The 25,011-nt window shown below is 35.6% G+C and overlaps 1 long non-coding RNA gene across 3 annotated transcripts in view; it reads left to right on the top strand.

The window, feature by feature from the left end:
- The window catches only part of LOC111090869, a 70,255-nt gene extending 57,876 nt beyond the window's left edge, over positions 1-12,379 (top strand). The window contains exon 5 of one of the 3 annotated variants that reach the window (XR_005373075.1): positions 11,774-12,379. This is a non-coding gene — a long non-coding RNA (uncharacterized LOC111090869). The remainder of the gene's footprint in view (positions 1-11,773) is intronic. The other 2 variants (XR_005373076.1, XR_005373077.1) reach the window with 2 other exon arrangements.
- Positions 12,380-25,011: the final 12,632 nt, after the last annotated feature.

The raw sequence follows: 25,011 nt of genomic DNA, 5'->3' as shown, positions 1-25,011 counted from the left end.
TTTATTGAAGACCTCCTCCTGCCCTGAAGTGGGCTTGACCTTAAGCAACCTAAAGATTTGCTGGAAGATGAGAAGTGCATTCTACTAAGGATCTGTGAAATAGCAATTACTGCGAATACTAATCAAGGTGCTACTATACTGATTCTACTAGATAGTGTCAAATGACTAAGATCGTATGCAAGGGTGTAGGTGGGTGGAGGGCGGGTGGGAAGAATTAATTGGGAAGTTAGCAAATGGCAGTTACTGGAGGAGAAAGAGAGATACTATATTGAAGTTAATTCTGCAGCCTTTAGGGATCTCTGGGATTTTCTTCTGAGGAGAATTTAAATGGACAATCAAATCAAGAACCTCTTCAAAGGATACATATCACCCTGAGTGAATGCCTATGAAATGAATTGCTACTGTGTAGGTTAAATGCAAGTGGAAAGAAACACACCTGTATCTATTTTTAGGGACTCTAGGAGTTCACTTATTCAGTAACCACTGTTCATGTATAATCTTGAGAGGAAAATGAACATGGCCTCTCAGTAGGAAGCAGAGCTCAGTTGCAATGGTGTCTCTTGTGACTGTAATTAAAAAATCGGATACACACTTGTCTCCTTGTTGAATACAATGGCTGAATTATTACATTGAAATTAAAGGGCTAAATCTCTAGCCACACAGGCAAATAAAGCCACTGTAAGAATCTTTCCATGTAAACGCAGAAGTATACAGCTCATTTCAATGCCATGTTCTATTCTTAGAGTTAAAGCTGTTACAGAGTTAGAAATTAAGGGAGGAAAGAGGTACTCAGAAAAAGTTTCAAGTATCTCTTTAAAAAACGTCAATCAATTCAACAGATATATGATTAAATTGTAATGTGGAATTTATAAGGGTCAAATCACAGAAAGGAAGGTTTCTTAGTGATTTCTTCGAATATCTCCTTCCTTTTACAGAAAAGAAGATTCTGAGTAGAAAGATTAAATGACTAGCTAAAAGTCACACAGCAAGGGAAAAAAGCAACTCCTGCCTGAGCCCTTTGACCTGTTTCCACAGCCTTAAATTTCAGATACTAACATCAGATCCTCCCTAGTGTGGTGCTTGTTGACTGGTTTCTTTTCTTTTCTTTTTTTTTTTTATAAGGTGGTTGACTGGCTTCTAAAACCAAGTAGCTCTTAGTACCAGGCTCTGGGTATTGTATCCCCAAAACTACATGGAATGTTCAATCTGAAATATGTCAGGGTTTTCATTTATGTTATTATTTTTTTTAAAAGTATTGATTTGAGACAGAGAGACAGAGCATGCATGAGAGTAGGGGGGCAGCGGGAAAGGGAGAAAATCCCATGCAGATTCCCTGCAGAGTATGAAGCTCTGTGCAGGGCTCCATCCCAGGACCCTGGTATCATGATCTGAACCAAAATCAAGAGTTGGATGGATGCTCAACCAACTGAGCCACCCAGGTACAGCATGTTATTTTTATTAGTGAATTGTATCACCTTTATTCCAAGACTCCCTTTTCAAAGGCAAAATAATTATACACACACACACACACACACATTCTATCTATCTATCTATCTATCTATCTATCTAGGCCCATTTTGGGAAAATATTATAAATAACCATCCTTTGTGGAAAAAAGCAAGGCATAAGTACTTAAGTTATCTAAACATTTAATTTGTTGTAATTGAGGAGATACTTCCAGGTGATGAGCGCACTTCAACCCCACTACAGCCCTACACTGCTTTAGTAAAGGAGAATCATGAGCCACCTTCCTAAAGTTGAAACCATAAAGGAAGCCCAGCAGAGGGAAAGAATTCCTGGGACAGTGATGCATTGACCAAGATGGAAAGCCAGCAACAGTGTGTTTGCTCCCTCTCACAAGCCCACTGTGATAGGTGGTGACTGCGCAGTGCTGTGCTGAGAACCATTCTGACAGCAGGAAAGAAGTCTTGGTCAATTAGAGATGGGGGAGGGACTACGTATCCACCAAGTGTGGCCTCAGGCTTCAGGCAAAGACTAGTAGCTATAGCCAGAGACAGGACAGATGTCCATGAGGCACAGCTCTATGAGTCAAAGAACCATACTGTTTCTTTTCAGAAGTGATCAGGAGACCAGAGAGTTTACATAAGAAAGCTAGAGAGCAGGCCATCTTAAATAAACAATAAGTGAAAGTTCTGCCCTGAATAATTCCATATATTAAAAAAATTCCATATTTTTATCTTCTCCCCTCTCTCCCTCCCTTCCTCTCGCTCTTCCTTCTCGCTCCCTTCCATCTCTTTATTTATCATAAAAATGTATGTATAAAAATGTATAGAAATAACCATCTTGTTCTCAAAAGATGGGAAATTGCTTATAAAGATAACATTAAAAATTAAGTAACAAAATTAGGCAGGGGGGACAGTCAGGAGGAGGAAAGGAAGGTAGAGGGGAAGAAGCTGTAGAAGTAGAATAGGGACGAGGACAGTGATATTGGCTACCTTGTACTAAATGTTGGCTTCACTGCTGGCATGAAGTAATATACGTGTATTAGCTCCTTCACTCAGAACATCCCTGCAAGGAGACACTATTATTACTCCATCTTATAGATGAACTGTGACACAGAGGAATCTCACAGCTATTAGCTTATTAAGCAACAGAATTAGGACTCAAGCCAATCCCCACCCTGGAGCTCTTTCCATCAGCCCTTGCTATCTCTTTTGAAATAGGGGCAGGTTTGTAGCCAGATCTGGTCTTCTAGTTCCATACTTTTTTGTACAGGTGAGCCTCAAATTTTACTCCTCATCAATGAGGGCAAAGAGAGCAAGAGCCTTGAAGAGATGCCTCGCCAGAAGACCCCCATTGCTGTATTCACAGAAGAGGCAAAGCTGCCTGGACATCTGGCTGGATGCAGGCTTCTTGGACTAAGCAGGCACTTGGGATCCCAGGTGCTCCTCCTGCCTGGTGGCCAGGGCCTTCCATCTCCAACCTGCTGAGTCACACTAGCCTGCTGCTGGGAGCTAGCATGTGAGTCAGCACCTCTCAGGTGCCTTTTCCTCACATCTCCATCCCACTAAAGGATGTACAGGGATCAATGCCAAGTGTAGGCTGTTTGGAAAAGTTATGTATGATTCAAGGGGATGACAAAGAAGGTAAATGACATAATTTGTCCCTTCATCTTTTGGGTTGATTTTATGACAAAATTCAAACTATATGTTAACATTTATTTCTTATTATTTAAAAAGTTGTGAAGAATAGTCAGACAAGAACATTTATAAACTATTTGGCTCCATGCAAATTTAGAATGCTGTGGGATTTTTTTTTTTTTTTTTTTAAGGCACATCTGAGTGCTGAGGAGGTTATGGTCTAAAAGAGAAAGACAGGAAAACCACACATTATAAAACAAATACAAAAGTGAGAAAGAAAGACCTTGCACTTAGATAAATACTGAAAATTTGAAAAGCTTAGTTCTAAGAGGGTCAGTAAGTTCCTATTAACATGGGCTAATATGATGGCCAGACCCATGCAGGTGTGTATAGCTTGAATTTGGACTTCAAAGGACAGTTGTGAGTTGGGAGCTGAGAATAACCTCCTAACCGGCCCCCCTCAGACCTAAAAGTTTAGTGCTTCCTCCCAAGTTCTCGCGGGACTTCAGTGAACATATTCAGCACCTCTAAGGAATCCACAGTGCTTCTGTGGGGGTCATGGATCTTGCAGACACAATTCACCACAGCTCCTTCTAGAATGGGTAGGATGGAAGAAGAGATTGCAGTAATGGAGGAGCCTGCCCCCCAGGTTCTCTGGACAGACTGCCCAGGGTAGCTAGAGCCCAAAGTACACCACTGTGGTTAGTGAGGTGATTGTAGAGGCAGCTGGACAGTAATTTTACCTTCATACCTGACACTCACTGGGAGGGTGACTGGGGACAATTTATTTAAGCCCCATGAATTCTTACTTACCTAGAGAACTTTGGTGAGGATCATGTGAGGTGATTTATGACATAATAAGTGGAAGCTATTGCTATTTTTATTTCTCATTTACTTGAGTTTCTTGAATAGATAATTTCATTCTTCACATTGTTGCTTTAAATATTTGCGTAGCTATTAGTAACCACTAATTGTCATAATACTGGGCCATACACCTTATAAATTAGTGGAAGATTAAGGAAATCAAAGCACATGCATTGCTGGTGGCCAAATTCAGAAGGTAAATTTAAAATGAAACAACAGAATATGAGATATACTAAGATGACTGCAGACAGAGGAAATATTACTTCTACAACAAATGTGAATGGACCAAATTAACTTACTTAAAGTCAGATATTCTCCAATTATATTTAAAACTATAGTCCAGGGCAGCCTGGGTGGCTCAGCGGTTTAGCGCCGCCTTTAGCACAGGGCATGATCCTGGAGACCCAGGAGTGAGTCCCATGTCAGGCTCCCTGCATAGAGCCTGCTTCTCCCTCTGCCTGTGTCTCTGCCTCTCTCTCTCCCCCTCTCTGTGTCTCTCATGAATAAATAAATAAAATCTTTAAAAATAAATAAATAAAAACTATAGCTCAACATTTATAAGGAGATATTAAAAACAACTGAGGAATATAAAAGAATAAGTTGCAAAGTTAACACGAGAACAAATAAAATTCAAGGATGAATTAAACGTGGACAAAACTACTTGTCAAACATGAAATTCAAAACTTTTAAAACTGCCATAAAACTCAAATTCATACTGGGAGGCTTTTAATAAATGTGATTAGTTATTTCAGAAGCAGAAGAAAAATATATATGGTTATATCTGAGTGATATAAATGCTTGTTTGTTTATTTGGGAGTCAGAAAACATTTCCTGTAATAGCCAAATAGCAAATATTTTAGGTTTTCCATGCTACATATCGTCTCTCATGCATATTCTTCTGTGTGTATGTACACCTATGTGTGTATATATTTTAATAATCCTTTAAAAGTACAAAAGGCATAGTTAGCTCAAGGTGCATACAAAAACAGGCTATAGTTTGCTAATCCTTGGTTTATATTTATAAGAAGGAATTCACATATTTCATATCATATTTAATGTTATACTTGTACTAATTACATTATAGATATAATTTCCTACACTTCTTTTCCCCCAAGAGTGTATGGAACACCTACAAAAATTGACTAAATATAGTAGACAAAAAAGAAATCTTAAAAATTTTCCAGGTCAAGTGATCTGTGGATCCATAGGGGGTACATAAGATCCTTTTGGGGGTTCTTGAGGCCAAACCTATTTTCATAGTAATATATGATTTTATTTGCTTTTTTCACTCTCAGTCTCTCAGGTGGATACAGTGAGGTTTTCTAAAAGCTTTATGATATATTACATATCAACAGATTGAATGCAGAAGCAGACATGAGAATCCAGCTGTCTTCTCTTGAGCCAGACATAGAGATTTGCAAAAATGTAAAACAATGCTATTTAATTTTTGTTTTGCAAAACAACCATTTTCCATCAAAATGCATTGTATATGTTAAGATGTCATGAATATATTATTGCTGTTTTAAAAATAATATACATATATGTAAAATTTCTCAGTTTCTAGTATTATAAATATTGATAGATATAAACCATGTAAACCAAAGCTCCTTGGGGGTCCTCTATAGTTTTTAAGAGTGTAAAGAGCTTCTGAGACCAAAAACTTAGAGAACTGCAGTTCTAAAGGATAGTGGTACAGGCCATGTTCTTCTACTACAATACAATGTTTTTTTTTTTTACATTAAGTATATTAATTAATTATATATAAATTAATTAAGTATATCTAGTCCTTGATGATGGATTAGCCTAGACCTGAAACTTCCTTAAAAGCCAAACACCTATTCTCACTACTAAACTGTCTGTCATATGCCTAAGAAAGAAATACAAATAAACCCAGGGCAGATGACATCAGCTCTCGGAATCCTGTGTGGACTGCAGACAGATCCAATAAGATTAGTCTACGTAGCTTAGGGCAGGGTTTAAGCTTCAGCTAAAACAAAATATCTAAATGGGACAATAGTGAATAGCTAACAAGGAATAAACCAGTTATATTAATTCAGGATGGAAAAGTGAAACCAAATGACAAGGCCTCATTTCATCTTTAAATGAATTAAGTGATTCCCCAACAACTGTGCGAACGATGTTGACTTTCATTTTCAGATTTCAAAGAAGATACATTTTGCTTTAAGACCAAAGGCAGCTTTTTAAATAACGAATAAAAGGAAAGAAAACAACAACCAGGTCTGCTTATCTCCAAGCAGTTTAATGACTTTGTGAAAGTGGTAGAAAGGTGCTAAAAAACACACTATTTAGGGATTTCATTTTTATTTTGTAAGTAACCTCTTTTTTGAAGTACGAAATATATTCAGAAAAGTATACAACTCAAAGTGTACAGCTTGTGAATGTTCAAAAAGTGACCATAGTTGAGTAAGTACCACTCAGAGCAAGAAATGGATCAGTGACATCATCCACAAAACCCTTCCAGAGACTATACCCTCTCCTCCCCAACCATTATCTAATGCCACAGATTGGCTTTTCTTAGACATTTATATAAATGAAGTCATTTATTACGTAGTCTTTTGTATCTGACGTTTCTGCCTACCATCATGTTTGGGAAATTCATACACATTGCTGGGTATGGTAGTAATTCAGTGGTCTTCATCGTTGTTGAGTATTTCATTATATGAACTCCACAGTTTATGTATCCATTCTACTTTTTCATGGGCAGTGCCAGTTTTTTTCCCCTCACCTAGCTTTTGGCTGTTACAGCTGTTCCGGGTTCTGTCAAGACTATTCTTCTGCGTGATTTCTTGGTGCATACTTAAGGATTTCTGTTGGATATATATCTGTACGTGGAGTTGTTGGGTCCTGTGGATGTTTAACATTAGTAGATACTTTTAATTGCTCAAATGATTGCAACAATTGTTTATGAGAATTCTAGTTGCTCCTCAACATTTTGGTTTAAGTTTTTTAATGTTAGCCATTCTGATAGCGATGTAGTGTCATTTTATTGTGGCTTTATTTTCCATTTCCCTTATGTTTGAGGTTGAACTCTTTTGAAGATATTTATTGGCAAATATACTTAATCTTTTGAGAAGAGAATATTCCCATACCTTCTTGGTACTTTTTTCTTTCTTTCTTTCTTTCTTTCTTTCTTTCTTTCTTTCTTTCTTTCTTTCTTTCTTTCTTTCTTCTTTCTTTTTTAGAAATTAGTGTTGTTCATTACTTAGTACATTTAAAATTATTGTTTTCTGTATTTTTCTTATTGATTTATAGTTCTTCATGTAAATACTAGATAAGAGTCTGTCATTATATATATGCATTACAGATGCTCTCTAGCCATCCATGGTTTGACTTTTTACTTGCTCAAGTGTATCTTTTGATAAAAAATAGTTCTTAATAGTGGTTCTTACACTCTAACCTACCAATTTTTCTTTTGTGTACTGCTTTTTTAATGTTCTATCTAAGGAAATTTTGCTTTTCTGAGATTATACAATAGTCTCTTATTTTTTAGAAGCTGCATTGTTTTACTTTCATATTTCAACAAGCAATCTAATTGTTATTGATCTTTTTGTTTATGGTGCAAGGTAGTGATCAAAAATCATTTTTTTTCCATTTGGAAATCCAATTGACCAGGTATCATTTTTTGAAAAGACTGTTCTTTCATTCTGAAATCCCCCCTTTATCATAAATTGGGTATTCATATGTAGGTAGGTCTTCTAGACTCTCTATTCAGTACCATCAGTCTGTTTTCCTAACCTTGTGTCAATACCACACTGTTTTAATTATTATTCCTTTATAATAATTTTTAATATATGTTAGTATAAGTACTTTAGTTTTATTTTTCTCCTAGAATATTTGGGCTAATCTTGGTCCAATATTTACCACTCTGATGCATTACCATTTAAATATTAGAATTAATTTGTCAATTTTTTTTAAATTTTTATTTATTTATGGTAGTCACACAGAGAGAGAGAGAGAGAGGCAGAGACATAGGCAGAGGGAGAAGCAGGCTCCATGCACCGGGAGCCCGACGTGGGATTCGATTCCCGGTCTCCAGGATTGCGCCCTGGGCCAAAGGCAGGCGCCAAACCGCTGCGCCACCCAGGGATCCCTAATTTGTCAATTTTAATTGAAATAAAAGGTTGCTGAGATTTTGATTAGGATTACATTGAATCTATACATCAACTGACATCTTTAAAATAACAACTCTTCTGATGCATGAAGAGTACACTTATTCCATTTATTTAGGTATTCTTTTCCTAACTCTCAGTAATGTTCTGTGATTTACTATATGGAGGTTTTTCATAGCTTTTATTAAATTTATCCCTAATAATTGGTGTTTAATGATGCTGTGTGTTACTTTTGTCTTTGAGTAAGTTTTCTATTTGCTTATTTAGGAATTGTTTACTTTAAAATAGTATTAATTTTTGAATATTGTATCTAGCAAGCTTGCAGCATTCACTTACTAATAAAATAATTTATCGAGATTTTTTGTATTTGTTTATCTAAAAATAATAGTTTTATTTCCCTTCTAATTCTTAGACCACTTATTTTTTTAATAACATAATTTTTATTGGTATTCAATTTACCAACATACATAATAACACCCAGTGCTCATCCCATCAAGTGTCCCCCTCAGTGCCCGTCACCCACTCACCCCCATCCCCCGCCCTCCTCCCCTTCCACCACCCCTAGTTCATTTCCCAGAGTTAGGAGTCTTTATGTTCTGTCTCCCTTTCTGATATTTCCCACACATTTCTTCTCCCTTCCTTTATATTCCCTTTCACTATTATTTATATTCCCCAAATGAATGAGAACATACACTGTTTGTCCTTCTCCGATTGACTTATTTCACTCAGCATAATACCCTCCAGTTCCATCCACGTTGAAGCAAATGGTGGGTATTTGTCGTTTCTAATGGCTGAGTAATATTCCATTGTATACATAAACCACATCTTCTTTATCCATTCATCTTTTGATGGACACCGAGGCTCCTTCCACAGTTTGGCTATTGTGGACATTGCTGCTATAAACATCGGGGTGCAGGTGTCCCAGCGTTTCATTGCATCTGAATCTTTGGGGTAAATACCCAACAATGCAATTGCCGGGTGGTAGGGCAGGTCTATTTTTAACTCTTTGAGGAACCTCCACACAGTTTTCCAGAGTGGCTGCACCAGTTCACATTCCCACCAACAGTGTAAGAGGGTTCCCTTTTCTCCGCATCCTCTCCAACATTTGTTGTTTCCTGCCTTGTTAATTTTCCCCATTCTCACTGGTGTGAGGTGGTATCTCATTGTGGTTTTGATTTGTATTTCCCTGATGGCAAGTGATGCGGAGCATTTTCTCATGTGCGTGTTGGCCATGTCTACTTCTTCCTCTGTGAGATTTCTCTTCATGTCTTTTGCCCATTTCATGATTAGATTGTTTGTTTCTTTGGTGTTGAGTTTGAGAAGTTCTTTATAGATCTTGGAAACTAGCCCTTTATCTGATATGTCATTTGCAAATATCTTCTCCCATTCTGTAGGTTGTCTTTGAGTTTTGTTGACTGTATCCTTTGCTGTGCAAAAGCTTCTTATCTTGATGAAGTCCCAATAGTTCATTTTTGCTTTTGTTTCTTTTGCCTTCGTGGATGTATCTTGCAAAAAGTTACTGTGGCCAGGTTCAAAAAGGGTGTGCCTGTGTTCTCCTCTAGGATTTTGATGGAATCTTGTCTGACATTTAGATCTTTCATCCATTTTGAATTTATCTTTTTGTATGGTGAAAGAGAGTAGACCACTTATTTTTTTATCTTGCCTCCTTACACTAACTAGAATATTTAGGAAACTGTTGAATAGAAGTGGTGATTGGCGTATCCTTGTTCTATTTTTAGTCCTGAGGAAAGCATTGAATATTTTACCATTAAATTTATTATTTGCTGTAAGTTTTTTGTAGATTAAAGAAAAACAATTACAGAAGTTCCCCTCTGTTTCTAGACCACTGAGAAATTTTTTTCCAACTAAATCATGAATGGCTATTAAATTTGATCCACTTACAGAGATGATCATATTATATTTTGAATGTGATAATATACTAAATGAACTTATATTGCTGGAATACAACTTCCGAGCCATGATATATTTCCCTTCTTACGTATAGCAGGTTCACCACCTCACTAATATTTTTAGTGAGATTTTGCAACTATGTTCATGATAGACATTGGCCCACATTTCCCTCTCTTGTAAACGTCCTTTCAGGTTTTTGTATCAAGGTTATGTTGGCCTTATAAAATGAATTGGAAGTGTTCTCTCTTTTTCTATTTCCCGTTTTTGTAAAATCTGGATAAATTCACTTGTGATGCCATCTGGACCTTAAATTTGCTTGTAGGAAAGTTTTAAGTTACAGATTCAATTTCTTTAATAGAGATAGAATTATGCACATTTTCTTTTTTGTGACAAGTTCACAGAGTTGTGTTTTTCTAGGAATTTGTCCTTTTTAAACTTTTCATATTTTATTGGCAAAGAATATAATATCCTCTTCTTATCTTTATAATTTCAGTAGAATCTAGTAATACCCCTCCTTTTATCTCTGACACTGGTAATTTATATTTTCTCTCTTTTATTCTCAATCTTGCCAAAGCTTTATAAATTTTATTAATTTGCTAGACTTTTGATATTCTTTTCTATTGAATGTTTTCTAGTTTATTAATTTCTGTTTCTCTCTTCCTTCTAATATTTCCCTCTCCCTCTTCTTTCTTCTTTATTGATTTAGGTTTTGAGTTGCCTAATATATTCCAGTAAGTAAAGTATGCATTTCCTTCTAAGAATGTGGTAGCCATATTTCACAAATTTTGTTTCATGGTTACATTAACATTCAATTCATTTCCAAATATTACTTAATTTCCACTTGGCCTTCTTTTTTGAATCATGGATCATTTATAATTTTATTGTTTAATTCCAAACATTAGGAATTTTTTAGTTATGTTTTTATATTTATATGTCATTTGATTTCATTGTATTCAGAGAACATTTTATAGAAGAGTTCCTTGCTGTGAAATCTTTTGACCACTGCTATGACTCTGCAATTAGTTGATGTTTAGTGACTATTCCAGGTATACTTGAAAAGAGTGCAACCACTTATTGCAGTGTTTAGTTAATGTCAATTTATTCAAGTTTGTTAATTATATGTTCTTCAGGTCTTCTATATCTTTACTGGCTTTTTGGTATTTTTTTTCCTGTCAGTTATATTGACTGTCAATTTCTCTAAGACCTAAAAGTTCTTTAAATTTTACTTTACATATTTGAGGTTATGTTATTATATGCCCGTACATTTAGAATTATTCGATCTTCCTGGTTACTTGATTCTTGCATCATTATGAAATATATCTCTACCTCTAGTAACATTTCTTGTCTTAAAGCCTGCTTGGTCTGCTTATAATATAACTACATCAGCTTTCTTCTGATTAGTGTTTACATAGTATTTTGCTTATCCATTACCTTCAAACACTCTGTATTATTATATTTCTTGTAATTTCATTGACTAAAGCTCTGCCATTAAAGTGATTGCTTCATATAATTTAATTCTGCATGTAATTAAGTTCCTCCCAAGAAAAATCTTTGTATTTCAATGACAGTGTTTAACTAGTTTCCTTTTGATTCAATTGCTGATATATTTGGGTTTAAATCCCCTTTCTTACTATTTGTTTCCTATTTATCCATTTGTTCAATGTTTCTTTTAATCTCTTCTCTCCTTTTGGATCAGTATGTATTTTATATTTTACATTTCCCTCTTTATTAGCCTATTTGTTATGTATTCTTCTCCTTTTCTTTTAGTGCTTGAAGTGGAATGGATAGTATTCCTTCAAAATTTACATCAGTGGACCTCAGAATGTGTCCTTATTTGAACATGGTGTCTTTGGAGTTGTAATTCATTAACATGAGATCTTCCTGGATCAGGTTGGGTCCCAAGTCCAATGATTGGTGTCCTTCTAAGAAGAGTAGAAGACACAGAGAAACACACAAGGAAAGAACACCATATGACAATTGGAGGCGCATATTGGAATGATGCGGTTACACGCCAAGAGCTATCAAGGATTGCCAAGAGCCACAAGAAGCTGGAAGAGACAAGGAAGGATTCTCCCCTAGAGCCTTCAAAGGGAACATGGCCCTGCCAACACCTTATTTCGGTCTTCTAGCTCTTAGAACTCTGAGAGAATAAATTTCTGTTGTTTTAAGCCACCCAGTTTGTGGTAATTTGTCATGGCAGCCTTAGGAAACTAATAGTGTTTACCCTCGATGTTATGAAATGTAACTTTGACTTATTCCAACATAAATTGGTGCTATTACCAAATATATGAAAGGATCTTAGAGCATTTTAACTATACTCACAATAGTTGTGCCTTTAATGCTGTTGTTTTGTGTATTTTAATTCTACATATATTGTTCATGAAATCAATGATATTTAGATTTACCCAAATATCAACCTTTTCTATACACTTTGTTCTTCCTGAATTTCCATGCTTCCATCTTGGATCATTTTCTTTCTGTCCCCAAATTCCTTTGCTAATCTACTTAGTGAATTAATTCAGTTGGTGGTGAAGTTGCATGTGTATGTGTGTGTGAAAAATCACTTTAATTTACCTTTATTTTTTCTAATACTTTATTATAATTTTTTTCAAATATCCAGCAAAGTTGAAAGAATTTTATAATACAAACATGTATACATACCATATAGATTCTTTGATTTATATGTCACTATACTTGTTTTATCAATATCAAACATCTGTTTATTTACATCCTCATCTGTCTGCCCACTAATCCATTTTTTTGGTGCATTTAAAAGTAAACTGCACACATCAGTATACTTTCCTCTAACTATTTCAGCATATTTATCTTAAAGTTGTTTAGTTGCTCATGATATGTATTTTCTTTTGTGTAAAATTTACATTCAGTGAACTGCTAAATCTTAAATGTAAATTCACTTTTTTAAAAAAGATTTTATTTATTCATTCATGAAGCACAGAGAGAGAGAGAGAGAGAGAGAGAGAGAGAGACAGGCAGAGACACAGGCAGAGGGAGAAGCAGGCTCCATGCAGGGAACCTGATGTGGGACTCGATCCCGAGACTCCAAGATAATGCCCTGGGCCAAAGGCAGGCACTAAACCAATGAGCCACCCAGGGATCTCCTAAATTCACTAAGTTTTGATAAATACATAACACCTGTGTAATCTGAAAAACGTTCCCTTCTGCTCCTTCTCTGTCAACCCCTATCTCTGCCCTCCCAGAATCAACCACTGTTCTTTTTCCACTATAGATTAGTTTTGCCATTCTACAATTTATATCTTTTTTTATAAGGTTCCTTTTACTCAGCCTATGATTTTTGAGGTTCCTTCATGATTTTTTGCATGTACTTTCCTTTTGTATTGCTCAGTAATGTCTAACTGTGAGTATATTACCACAGTCTGTTTACCCATTTCTATTGATGAACACCTGACTTGTCTCATTTGGGGCCATTATAAACATAGCTTCTGCAAACACTCTTTTACAAGTCTTGTTTTATGAACATGTATTTTCATTATTTTTGAGCAAAATACCTAGGAGTAGAATTATATGTGTCTATTTTTACAAAAAAAAACTTACAAAAATTTTCAAAACTTGCTGTACCTTTTTTTTATTTTTAAAGATTTCATTTATTTGAGAAAGGGAGAGAGAGAGCATGAGTGAGGGGAGGGGCAGAAGGACAAGCAGACCTCCTTGCTGAATGTGCAGCCCAATGTTGGGTTCTCTCTTGGGACCCTGAGATCATAACCTGAGCTGAAGTCAGGCACTTAACCGACTAAGTCCCCAAAAGTGGTACCATTTTACATCCTTGCCAGCAATGTTTAAGAGTTCAGTCATTCTGCAGCCTCACCAAGATTTAGTCATTCCTTCTATTTTTAAGCCATTCTGGTGGATATGTAATAGTATCTCATGGTTCAATTGGCTTTTCCATGATGAGCAATGACATTGAGTACTTTTCCTTTTGTTTATTGTTCATGTTCTTCTTTTGTTAAATGTATGTTTAAATCATTGGCCAATTTTTTTTTTTTTGATGCAGTATTTGTCTTTTTATTATTGGGTAATCAGAATTCTTTATATAATTCTTGATACCAGTTCTTTCTCTGGTATAGTTAGTACAAATATTATCTCCCTTTTGTGGCTTTCTTACTTATTTTTTATGGTTTCTTTTGATAGACCATTTTAGTTTAATTTTAATTTCGATGAAACCTAATTTATCATATTTTTTTGTGGATATTGAATTCTGTGACCTAAGAAATATGTGTCTGTCTCTAAGTGGCCAAAATATTTGGTTATGTTTTCCCTTAAAAGCATGTGGTTTGGGCTTTTGTGTTTAGGTCTGTGATCCATCCTAAATTATATTTAGGTAGAAATTAAAGCTCAATTCTTCTTCATGCATATCCATTTACTGTTGCACCATTTGTTGAAAAGGCTCCCCCCGCCCCATCAACCTGCCTTGCTGTCATTATCAAAAATCAAGTGACCATTTAAGTATGGTTATATTTCTGAGCTATGTAGTATGCTGCTTGATGAATTTGTCAACCACTATTTCAGTGCCATTTATCTTGATTACTGTAGACTTATAATCTTGAAATAGCATAAATCCTCCAACGTTATTCTTCTTTTCAAGACTTGCTTTTGATATTCTGGTCCTATTTTCTATTTCTTATCTTTATCATCATCCTTTTATTTCCTTTGGATTTACTTTGATCTTTTTCTACCTTCTTAAATTGAAATTTTAGGTCACTGGCTTTGGATTTTTCTTCTTTTCTAATATAAACATTTAAAGCAACTAAAAGCAATTAAAAAAAAGGAAAATCCCTCTTAGCACTTGCTTTATATGCATCCCACAAACTTTGATATGCTATATTTTATCATTCAGTTCAAAATGTTTTCTAATTTATCTCATTAGTTATATTTTTCTCATGGATTATTTGGAACCATGTTGTTTGATTTTCAATACTTGAGGTTTCCATAGATATTTTATTATTACTAATTTCTAATTGTGGACAAAGAACACACTCTGTATGATATCAGTCCTTTGAAATTCTTTGAGCTTTGTTGTATGGTCCAGCATGTGGTCTGGTTTGGTGAATGCACCCATGTGCATTTTTTTTTAAGTTACTCTTCTCTCCAAAAGGAAAGTCTATTTTATCCAGTTTTTCTGGTTCTCAGCAGGAGGGCTGGTGCTTTTTTTTTTTTTTTTTAAAGATTTTTATTATCTATTTATTTATGAGAGACAGAGAGAGAGAGAGAGAGAGAGAGAGGAGAAAGAGAGAGAGAGAGAGAGAGGCAGAGACTCAGGCAGAGGGAGAAGCAGGCTCCATGCAGGAAACCCGATGTGGGACCTGATCCTGGGTCTCCAGGCATGCCCTGGGCTGAAGGCAGCGCTAAACCACTGAGCCACCCGGGCTGCCCAGGGCTGGTGCTTGATACAAACCAACCTGCCATAGATGAGGAGTGGAATTCTGAATGCTTAATTTTAAAGGGCCAAAAATAACAGACTCCAGATATTTATGTTTGCTTTAAGTTTTAAGGCATTTGGGTAAAGTTAGGCAAGAAAAAGTCTTAATAATAATTAAAAGAGGGGGCTTGTTTTTAATTTGTAATGAAACATTCCATAATTTTAAGTAAATTCTTATGAAGTATTAAAAACTATAGCAGGAAATGATCTATTCTTTGAATGGAGAGAAAGAATGTATAAAGTAAACTTTTACATTGCAGTTAGATGTGCACATTTTCTCCAATAATATGTCCACAATCTGGACTCCATCTTCAAAATTGATAAGTAATTTTTAGGAATTTTTTTCAAACATTCTCCATCATTTGTGCTACAATTTTAGGCTTCCAGCCTTATTCCAGGTTCTACCAGTGAAACCAGTGAAAAGGAAACCAAAATCATTAGTTCTTTGTTCCCATTTGATCAACAGAATATCTTAAAAAGTTGAAGGTCAAAGAACAAATGTCCGCCTCTGTGGTGCTCTCCACCTTTTCTTGAATAAATTGGTTTTTGCAACGATGGTTAAGGAAACCTACAAATTAATACATTGCATAAATAACTTCCATAAATCTAGTACCTATGTCACTTAAAATACTAATCCCTTCAAAGTGGGGATATACTAAATACTAATCCCTTCAAATTTTCCCTCTTCACAATTTGGGTCTTGAGCAAATCTAAGAAATTGATGCCAAGTTAGAATTTTCCTCAAAACACTTTCTTTTGTGATCAAATATAATTATAATTTCATGATCTTCAAAGTCCCTTTTAGCTTCATGACTCTAACTCTAAAATTTTTTTCTGATATAAATCAACTTTAATTAAAGCCTGAATAAGAATCTACATATAGAAATTAGAGAGTCATACTCTTTACGTAGAGTTATTTAATCTATTTTTCATAGCACTCATCCTTAATTTAAAATATTTATTCCTTTGTATGTTTTTTGAAGTTGTAAATGCATTTGCCAAATTCCTGTGAATTGCAGATAACAATGACCTTAGGGTAACATCTGATGTGGCACTCTTATCTAACTAATTAGATGTTTTTGTTTTTGTTTTTTTGTTTTTTTTGCCAAAGTCTTTTAAATGAAATGAGACATAAAACAAGCTTATGAGGCTCATTTTTGAATTCATGTCCACTTAAAATTTCAGCTCTGCGTTTCCATCTAAAATGAGAGTGCAGTTGAAGTAGTGTTTATATGATGATCATCCTATAGTTTGTTTGCATCTTGAATATTCTCTTTCAAAACTGTCTATTTTTACAGCTTTTCTTTTTGACCTCCCAGTGACATGAAATCATCCACAGCTTTTTTTTTAGCCTACCTGGTTCTCCAAAAGAAAGAATGAATTATTTACATTGGGTATTACTTTGGCTATAGTCATTTGTCTAGAGTGCCCCTCTCCCTCTCAGTTCTTTCTTCATGCCTCTATAACTTTGGCTAGAGGAGAAAGTTCAATTATGCAAACATTTCTTGGATCCCCGAGTGGAATATATCAAGGGTCTTATTCTCTCATAGGATATATAACTATATTTGTCAGACAGCAACAGATCTTCATAAAGAAGCTCCTGATGCATAGACATTTGGAAGTCACCTGGAGTAACGGAGTCTTTCCCTCAACTAACTCTTTTCATGGTACAATAAAACATCTGCCTTAGAGGCAGTTCTACCTAGAAGAATGCACATTATTGGTTCTTTGCTTATTATTTATTCTGATGGGAAGAGAAGACTTGGTCATTTTGTGAAGGACTCAATTATTTCAATAAACTCAGGTGAAACACCTTCCAATTTTTTTTTTCAGATTTCCCCTTTGGTGACTACAGGGGAGGGTGTGAAATCTGTTGTATTGGAAAATCCACAAGGCTATTCCAGTAGTCAGAATGGGAGTGGGGATGAGACTTTAGTCTAACCTTTGGATTTCCTGGCCGTTTCTTCTCAAAGTGACCCGGGAGGTTAATTTTCCAAGGAGGACCCATGCTTTCTTGGAACGATTTCCTCAGATATTTTTAAAGTGTGATTCATAGCCTTTCTCTTATTTCAGATTTAACACAGGGAATTGTTTTTTTCCCTCCCTCCCTCCTTTTCTCTCTCTCTCTCTGTAGCTTTGCCGCATCTTGTCTACAGTCCAGGGTTCTAAGAAATTGATGCCAAGTTAGAATTTTCCTCAAAACACTTTCTTTTGTGATGTATATCCCCAATCAGCTACATACAAAATATTTTTGTTCATCTATGGACAAACCTATTCACAATGGGATCTTAAATAAAAATATTCCGGTAATTCAAACACCATATCCTTTATCCTTCATTTCTCCTTCTTCAGTTTTTCCCTCTTCACAATTTGGGTCTTGAGCAAATATGTTTTATTGGATCCCTAGTTCAAGGGTCAATAGAATTCTTGTTATATATATTGCAAATTACAGTTTCCATACCTTTTCCTCAAAAAAGAACTCTAATGCCCAAGACTGACATTCATCAACCAAACCAGGTTTTACTGGAATACAATCTGCCAGTAGTGTGGAAGTTTTCTCTTGTGGTTAACTGACTATTAATATCTTAGAAGTATGGACAACAATGAGTTATTTGTTACTGGGCTGACTTAATTCTACAGTGTCAGGGAACCAGTGACTAATGAACCATTTGTTCTTACAACATGCTGATCACAGGAAAGACTGGGCCTCAGTTTCTTGCAATTTGGCAAAGCCCAGTGCTTGAGTTTGAATTATTTGGTTGTTGGCATTGACCTTTTAACCACAGGAACTTTATATGAGAATGACCCCCAGAACTGTTCATATTGAAGAATCTTAATATTTTTACATTTCTTTCACAGATGGGGAAATAAGGCTAATGAAAATCACTGGGGTGGAAGAGATGGGAGGGTAAAATAACGAAAACCCTCTCAATATGTCACTCTTTTCTTCTGACATTGGTCCTAGATGTAGAGCTTAGAAGTCTTACTATAAAAAAAATCAGAGAGGAGAAGTACATATTAAGTAATAATGGGCCCTCAACACATCATGATGGTATGTCCCATCTAAAATAGTACCATGGGAAAAATAAAAAATAAAAATAAAATAGTAGCATAAGTATATAGCAACAATAGTTAGTAATATTGTATTTCATATTTGAAAGTTGCTATTGGAATAAATCTTAAAAGTTCTCATTACCAGAAAAAAAAATTCTGTAATTATGTCTGGTGGCTGATGGTAACTAGACTTATTGTGGTCACCTTGCAATGTATATAGTTATTGAATCACTAAAGTGTACCTGAAACTAATATAATGTATGTCAATTACACCTCATTAATTTTTTTAAATAAATAAGAATAAAATGAAATAAAATGGTGTCATAGGACAGCACAGAAAGCCAGTTAAAATGCAACTCCAGGAGAAAAGGAAGCATTAAGGCGTGTGAATCATGGACTGTATGTAATGAATTAACTTCTCTCCTTTGTTGGAGAACACTATTAGAATGTACCATCCTTGATAGAACTGAGAAAGTTGTCACTGAACTCAGTTTCTGTATTCTGAGATTCAGATGAGGAACCCTGGTTTAGAAAGATGATCTAAACTATTAAGCATTTTTCCAGCTTTTCAAAATTTAAAACGTATTAACAGGAAATTGAAAAGTTCAAGATGATTGCTTTATTTCATTAAATACTAAATAGCAAGCTCTCTATTAACTTTTTTCATGCCTCTAAAGAAATTAAAATCAATTAAAGACATATTAGATTTTTGAAGACTGATTTTTTATCCCATTATAATTCATCATATTGATGTCTAACTGTTTTGAATTATTTTGAAAAGAATTGTTATGATGTTTCAGAGAAGTCTAGACCAGTGTGTTCTAAAAGAACTGTTCTTTCAGAGCTGATGAAGAAAAGTGGATTCCTAAGAATTTTGGAAAAAGTTAAAAGAGTCTTAGATCTGATTTAAAGGCCCTCTTTTGGAAAGAAAAGTTATTTTATATTTAGCAATTTTTCTTTTTCAATTGAAGCCTAGCCATTTTCCCCTGAAAGTAAAATACAATCTTGATTTTTTTTTCTTTGAAGGCTCTTTCATTTTACCAGAACTTTAAGATATCTGGTAAAATTCAACCTCTTGGATTGAGAAACCTGAGTGTACGTCTCTCTCCTAATCCCACTGAGAGCTTCAAGGCTTGTGGTGATGGTTCTTTAGAAAAATGCTGGTACCTTCTTCATTCAACTACCAGCTTGTCCCTGTTTAAGTCAGAAGGGATGTCCAGGAGCATCCTTCAGAAGGACTCGCTACTGCTATGGCTCACCTTCAAATGTGTCCATATGCTTTCATTTGCTTGGAAAAGTTAAAATGAATATTTCATTTTAACTTTCATATTTCATTTCATATTTTATTATGAAAAAATATATTAATCCTTTTGATGGTTCTAGTAATGTCTTGTAAATTCTCTGAAAATAATGGGGCCTCAAATTTATTTCTTTTGGATCCCAAGCCAAATGGTGAAACACTTGGATTGGTGACATATAATGTCCCATTAGCTACCTTCAATAGCTTGTTGCTAAAATGTAGGAAACTTAGTGCAAACCACGGAAGACCACTTGGGTGGTCTTACATTGAAATGGTGAGTGGATGATTCTAATCCGGATTAGTGGCCCATCATAAACCCGTAGAAAGTGACTCTAATGTTAACTATAACACCCCTCCCCCCCAAAGAAAAGGTATTCAATTTATGTAGTTCCACAAACACACACATATACACAAAACTTGGAATGTTTAGGAAAATAAGCAACCCAATTTCACTTAGTTAGACAGTCAGCAAGTTAGTGATTTTGTGGTTTGACCCTCATATGGTACATCAATCATGGCAAGTTTCTTTCTCTCTTCATTCCAAGTAAAACCACTACTTCCCACGCAACATGTCATTACCATCACAATAGGATCTGCTCAGTAATAGAGGTTGGATTGGATCCTTAACTTTAAAGCCCTATTTGAAATCACGGCTTCCTTCCTGTTGCAACTTAGCTTTAAAACAGACTTCTAGTGATCTTGGAAAATCACTCTTTCTTTTTCCTGCAGTTTTTGGTTCTATTACCTTGCAAGCCAGTTTGGATTTTCTGTTTTCCCACAAGAGACCAGGTTTTCCGAAGTATACCATCATTTTCCTATTTCTTTCTTTCTTAAGCTGAGGAAAGGAGCACAGGAAGAGTGGAAATAAAGTGTCCATAGTTCCTATCCCATGTGGGCAGGAATTTAAGTGCTCTACTTAGCATAATTTGTGCTTACCCGGCTCGATGACAGCCCTACCCCCGGTTCAAGCACTAAATCATAGAAATAAGCAGTAAACCATCAGAAACACTTTGCAATAATGCTTACTATCAAATGGAAAATATAAATTTTAATATTAAAGAGGAATAACATTTTATATTTAATCTGACTTCAGACATCTGACTTTAAATTTTTAAATTTGAAGTCAAACGAACTTGAATAGTGAAATAACATAGCACAGTTATTCCAAGGGTGCCAAGTACTTTCACACACATTTACAAACTTTTCCTCATAATTTTGGCAGGTAGGCAAAGGAGCAGGTATGATCAGTCCAATTTTATGCAAGGAGAAATTTAGTAACCACAGTGGTATATTTGCTGGCAGGGTCCCAGTGGCTAAAAATACCTTCTCCTCTAACTTCTCTTTACACTTCACTTAATTTTGTACCTAAAATTCCATTAATTAGATATTTATTTTGGTTTAAATTTTTTTTAAAAAAATCAAATCCATCCTTAGAGCCTTTAGAGAAGGCTCTTTAGAAATTCACACATTTAGATAATTCAGTACTATCAATTTTTTTTTTTTTAGATTTTTCAAAATTAGGTGACAAAATTAGGTGGCTCAGTGGTTGAGCATCTGCCTTTGGTTCAGGTCGTGATCCTGGGGTCCTGGGATCAAGTCCCACATCAGGATCCCACAGGGAGATTGTTTCTCCCTCTGCTTTCTGCCTCTCTCTCTCTGTGTGTCTCACGAATAAATTAAAAAAAAATAGGTGACAACCTTAACATTATTTAAGTTTGGCACCCAGCTGTTTTACATCTTTCTTCCCACTAAGTTTTTGCCATAATCTTGTGATGTTAAAATTATTTACAATGTTGCTTTCAATGTGCAAACAGAATCATAGAACTTCCCATGGTACCGAAATTCTGAATTTAGTGTGAATTACATGCAATAGCTGAATCCGGATCTGCTGATTACAAATCCTGTGTACTCTGGGCTCTATCATAGTGCCCCATGGGGCCGCAGCTCCGCCTCTTGTTGGGGAAGAGAGGACTGTGGACAGGCACGCACAGAGGGGATGCTTAAACCTGCTGCATCGAGCGCAAAAGGCAGATGTGGGTGGGGGCCGCACAGTTTCGGGATGTTTGAAGCTATTCCTATAGACTACGGAGAGTGGCCCTGGAGGCCAGAATGGTGCTAAGCTTTTCTATTTCAAAAAAACGTGCACCTGGGAACTCAAAAGGACTTTCCCTTTTCCCTTCCTCATCCTCATCTTGCCCAAAATCTGTTTCCAGGAACCTACCTCACTTCCGTCTCACAGTAAAGTAGATCAGCAGTTCTTAAAGGAGCTTTCTGTTGACTAGCCTAAGACTCTATCTATTGCTATGACTTAAAAAATACCCCTTGGGAAGATAAATTTTAAATTCTAAATAATTGACTTAACATTCATTTTTTTTGCAGCACAGGATGAAATTTCTTATGTATTGGTTGCTTCCACTTTTGTACTTATAAATATCTCAGCAAGGATTAGGGAAAGCCAAAATTTCAAAGTATCTTGTCACTAAAATATTTGCTCTTGTCCCTTTTTTTCCTGCTTGCTGGCTGACCTAGGCTGTTTCCATGGCACCTGCTCCCATCTGCTCCATGCTGAAGTCTTTCAAATGCAGGTATAAATTACTTTTTCAACACATTTCTGCTACTCATTCAATTAAGTGCCCAAACCAAATATAAGTTTCTATTGGCCTAAAAATAGATCTCTTGCCATCTGGAGTCCCAAGCAGAAGCATTTTCTCTTTCACCTCGGAGCAACTCCAGCAGTCATAAAAGAACTTTACCTGATGTAATTGTATCTGCTTCCAACTGCTCCTAACGCATTCTGGAGCTTTCGTTCTGAGTGAATAATTCTCCTATGTTATCATCAGGCTTCCTGAAGGGATCAGATGCTCATTCATTTGGACATTTTCAAATCATCAAGAAAAAGTTAACAAATCCCAGGTTTGATTTTACCTTTAGTCTTAGTGTTTTTAAAAGTTTCTTGTATTATATATATGTAGACTAGCTCTAAAAGCTCTCAAATTAATCAAACTCTCCATGCTCCAATAACTTTTGAAAAATGAAGAAGGTAAAAGAGATCAAATAATTTTTTTAAAGTTTTTATTTTAAATCCAGTGAGTTAACATACAGTGTAATATTAGATTCAGGTGTACAATGCAGTAATTCAACCTCCATACAACACCTGTCTCTTGTCATGACAATGCCCTCCTTCCCCATCACCTATTTACCCACCCTCACCTCCCCTCTGGTAACCAGCAGTTTGTTTCCTCTAATTAAGAGTCTGTTTCTTGATTTGTTTCTCTCTTATTTTTTTTTTTACCTTTGCTTGTTTTTTGTTTGTTTGTTTCTTAAATTTCCCTTATGAGTGAAATCATATTTGTCATTCTCTGACTTTTTTTCTTAGCATTATACTCTCTAGTCCATTCATGTCCTTGCAAATGGCAGGATTTCATTCTTTTTTATGGCTGAGTAATATTTCATTTATCAATCTTCTCTAACAATTTATCCTTTAAAGGACACTTGGGCTGCTCATATATCTTGGCTGTTGTAGATAGTACTGCTGTAAACATCGGTGTGCATGTATCCCTTTGAATTAGTGTTTCTGTATTCTTTGGGTAAATACTTGGTAGAGCAATTGTTAGATTATAGGGTAGTTCTTTTTTTTTTTAATTTTTTTTAACTTTTAGAGGAACTTCCATACTGTTTTCCAAAGTGGCTGCACCAGTTTGCATTTCCACCAGTAGTGTATGAATGTGCTCTTCTCTACATCCTCGCCAACACCTGTTGTTTCTTGTGTTGTTGATTTTAGCCATTCTGACATATCTCACTGTAGCTTGGATTTGTGCTTCCCTGATGATAAGTGATGATGAGCATCTTTTCATATGTTTATTGGCCATGTGTATGTCTTTGGAAAAATGTCTGTTCATGTCTTCACCCATTTTTAATTGAATTATTTGGTTTTTGGGTTTTGAGTTTTATAAGCTCTTTATAAGAATTATAATTTGTATAATAACTCTTCATTGGATATGTCATTTGCAAATATCTTCTCCCATTGCATAGGTTGCCTTTTGGTTTAGTTTATTGTTTCCTTCACTATGCAGAAATGTTTTATTTTGATGTAGAGATAACATGATTTTTTAAAGTTTTGCTTTCCTTTGGAAAAGATGAAACTCAAAATACATACTTAGGTCCATACTTGAATTTTCCTGTGTGTGTGTGGTTTTTATTTTTTTATTTTTTTATTTTTTTATTTTTTTAAATTTTTATTTATTATTTATGATAGTCACACAGAGAGAGAGAGAGAGAGAGAGAGGCAGAGACACAGGCAGAGGGAGAAGCAGGCTCCATGCAGGGAGCCCGACATGGGATTCGATCCCGGGTCTCCAGGATCGCGCCCTGGGCCAAAGGCAGGCGCCAAACCGCTGCGCCACCCAGGGATCCCTGTGTGTGGTTTTTAAATTTTTTTCCATTTTATTTTATGACAGTAAATTCATGGGTAACCTTGTAGTGTCTGAAACATTTCTTTCAACTGAGATTCAAAAGACAAGATTGAACATTTCACCTTAATCTTCAGTTCAATCAACTAGACCTTTTTCTTTTCCACATTGTCTTTCAGTGGTGGTACTCTCCATCTGATTCCTCAAATAAGAAATTGAAAAGCTATTCTTAACTACTCACTTTCTTCATACCTAAATACACGTAAATGCTAAGGGGTCTCTGATACATGTTTAGTATCTCTCAAATTCATTCATCACTCCTCTCTCTTCTTCCATCATGCATTCTAAGCCACATGTATCTCCCTGCATCCAATCAGTCCTTCCCAGCTCCATTCTTCTCTCCATGGACCAAAGTGATCTTGTCAGGCAAACGTTTCAAGACATCATCCTCTCCATAAAAGCTTTTAGTATTTTAAGCTTTGGCATAGATTAGAAAGCCTTATGAACCTCCTCCTAACCTCTTTAACTTTGGTTAAAAATTAGTCTGCGTTTTTTAACAGAATGCATTATAGCAAGTCCACAAACACTCAGAATAACATGTTTGCATTCAGCAGGGAATAGGCAAGAAGATTTTGGGGAAATTCTCCAAATTTTGTGGATAGCAAGCACAGGAAAATTTATTCTGTTTCCATATACTAAGTGCAGATATATTTTATCAACATTTGGAAACTTCGAGACTCTGCAACTCATCTTGGATTCTTCCCCCATGCTTTTTAGGTAATCCTCG

This window comes from Canis lupus, chromosome 18, assembly GCF_011100685.1.
Source record: "Canis lupus familiaris isolate Mischka breed German Shepherd chromosome 18, alternate assembly UU_Cfam_GSD_1.0, whole genome shotgun sequence".
Lineage (NCBI taxonomy): Eukaryota > Metazoa > Chordata > Mammalia > Carnivora > Canidae > Canis > Canis lupus.
This window is presented reverse-complemented; position numbering and strand designations above follow the sequence as displayed.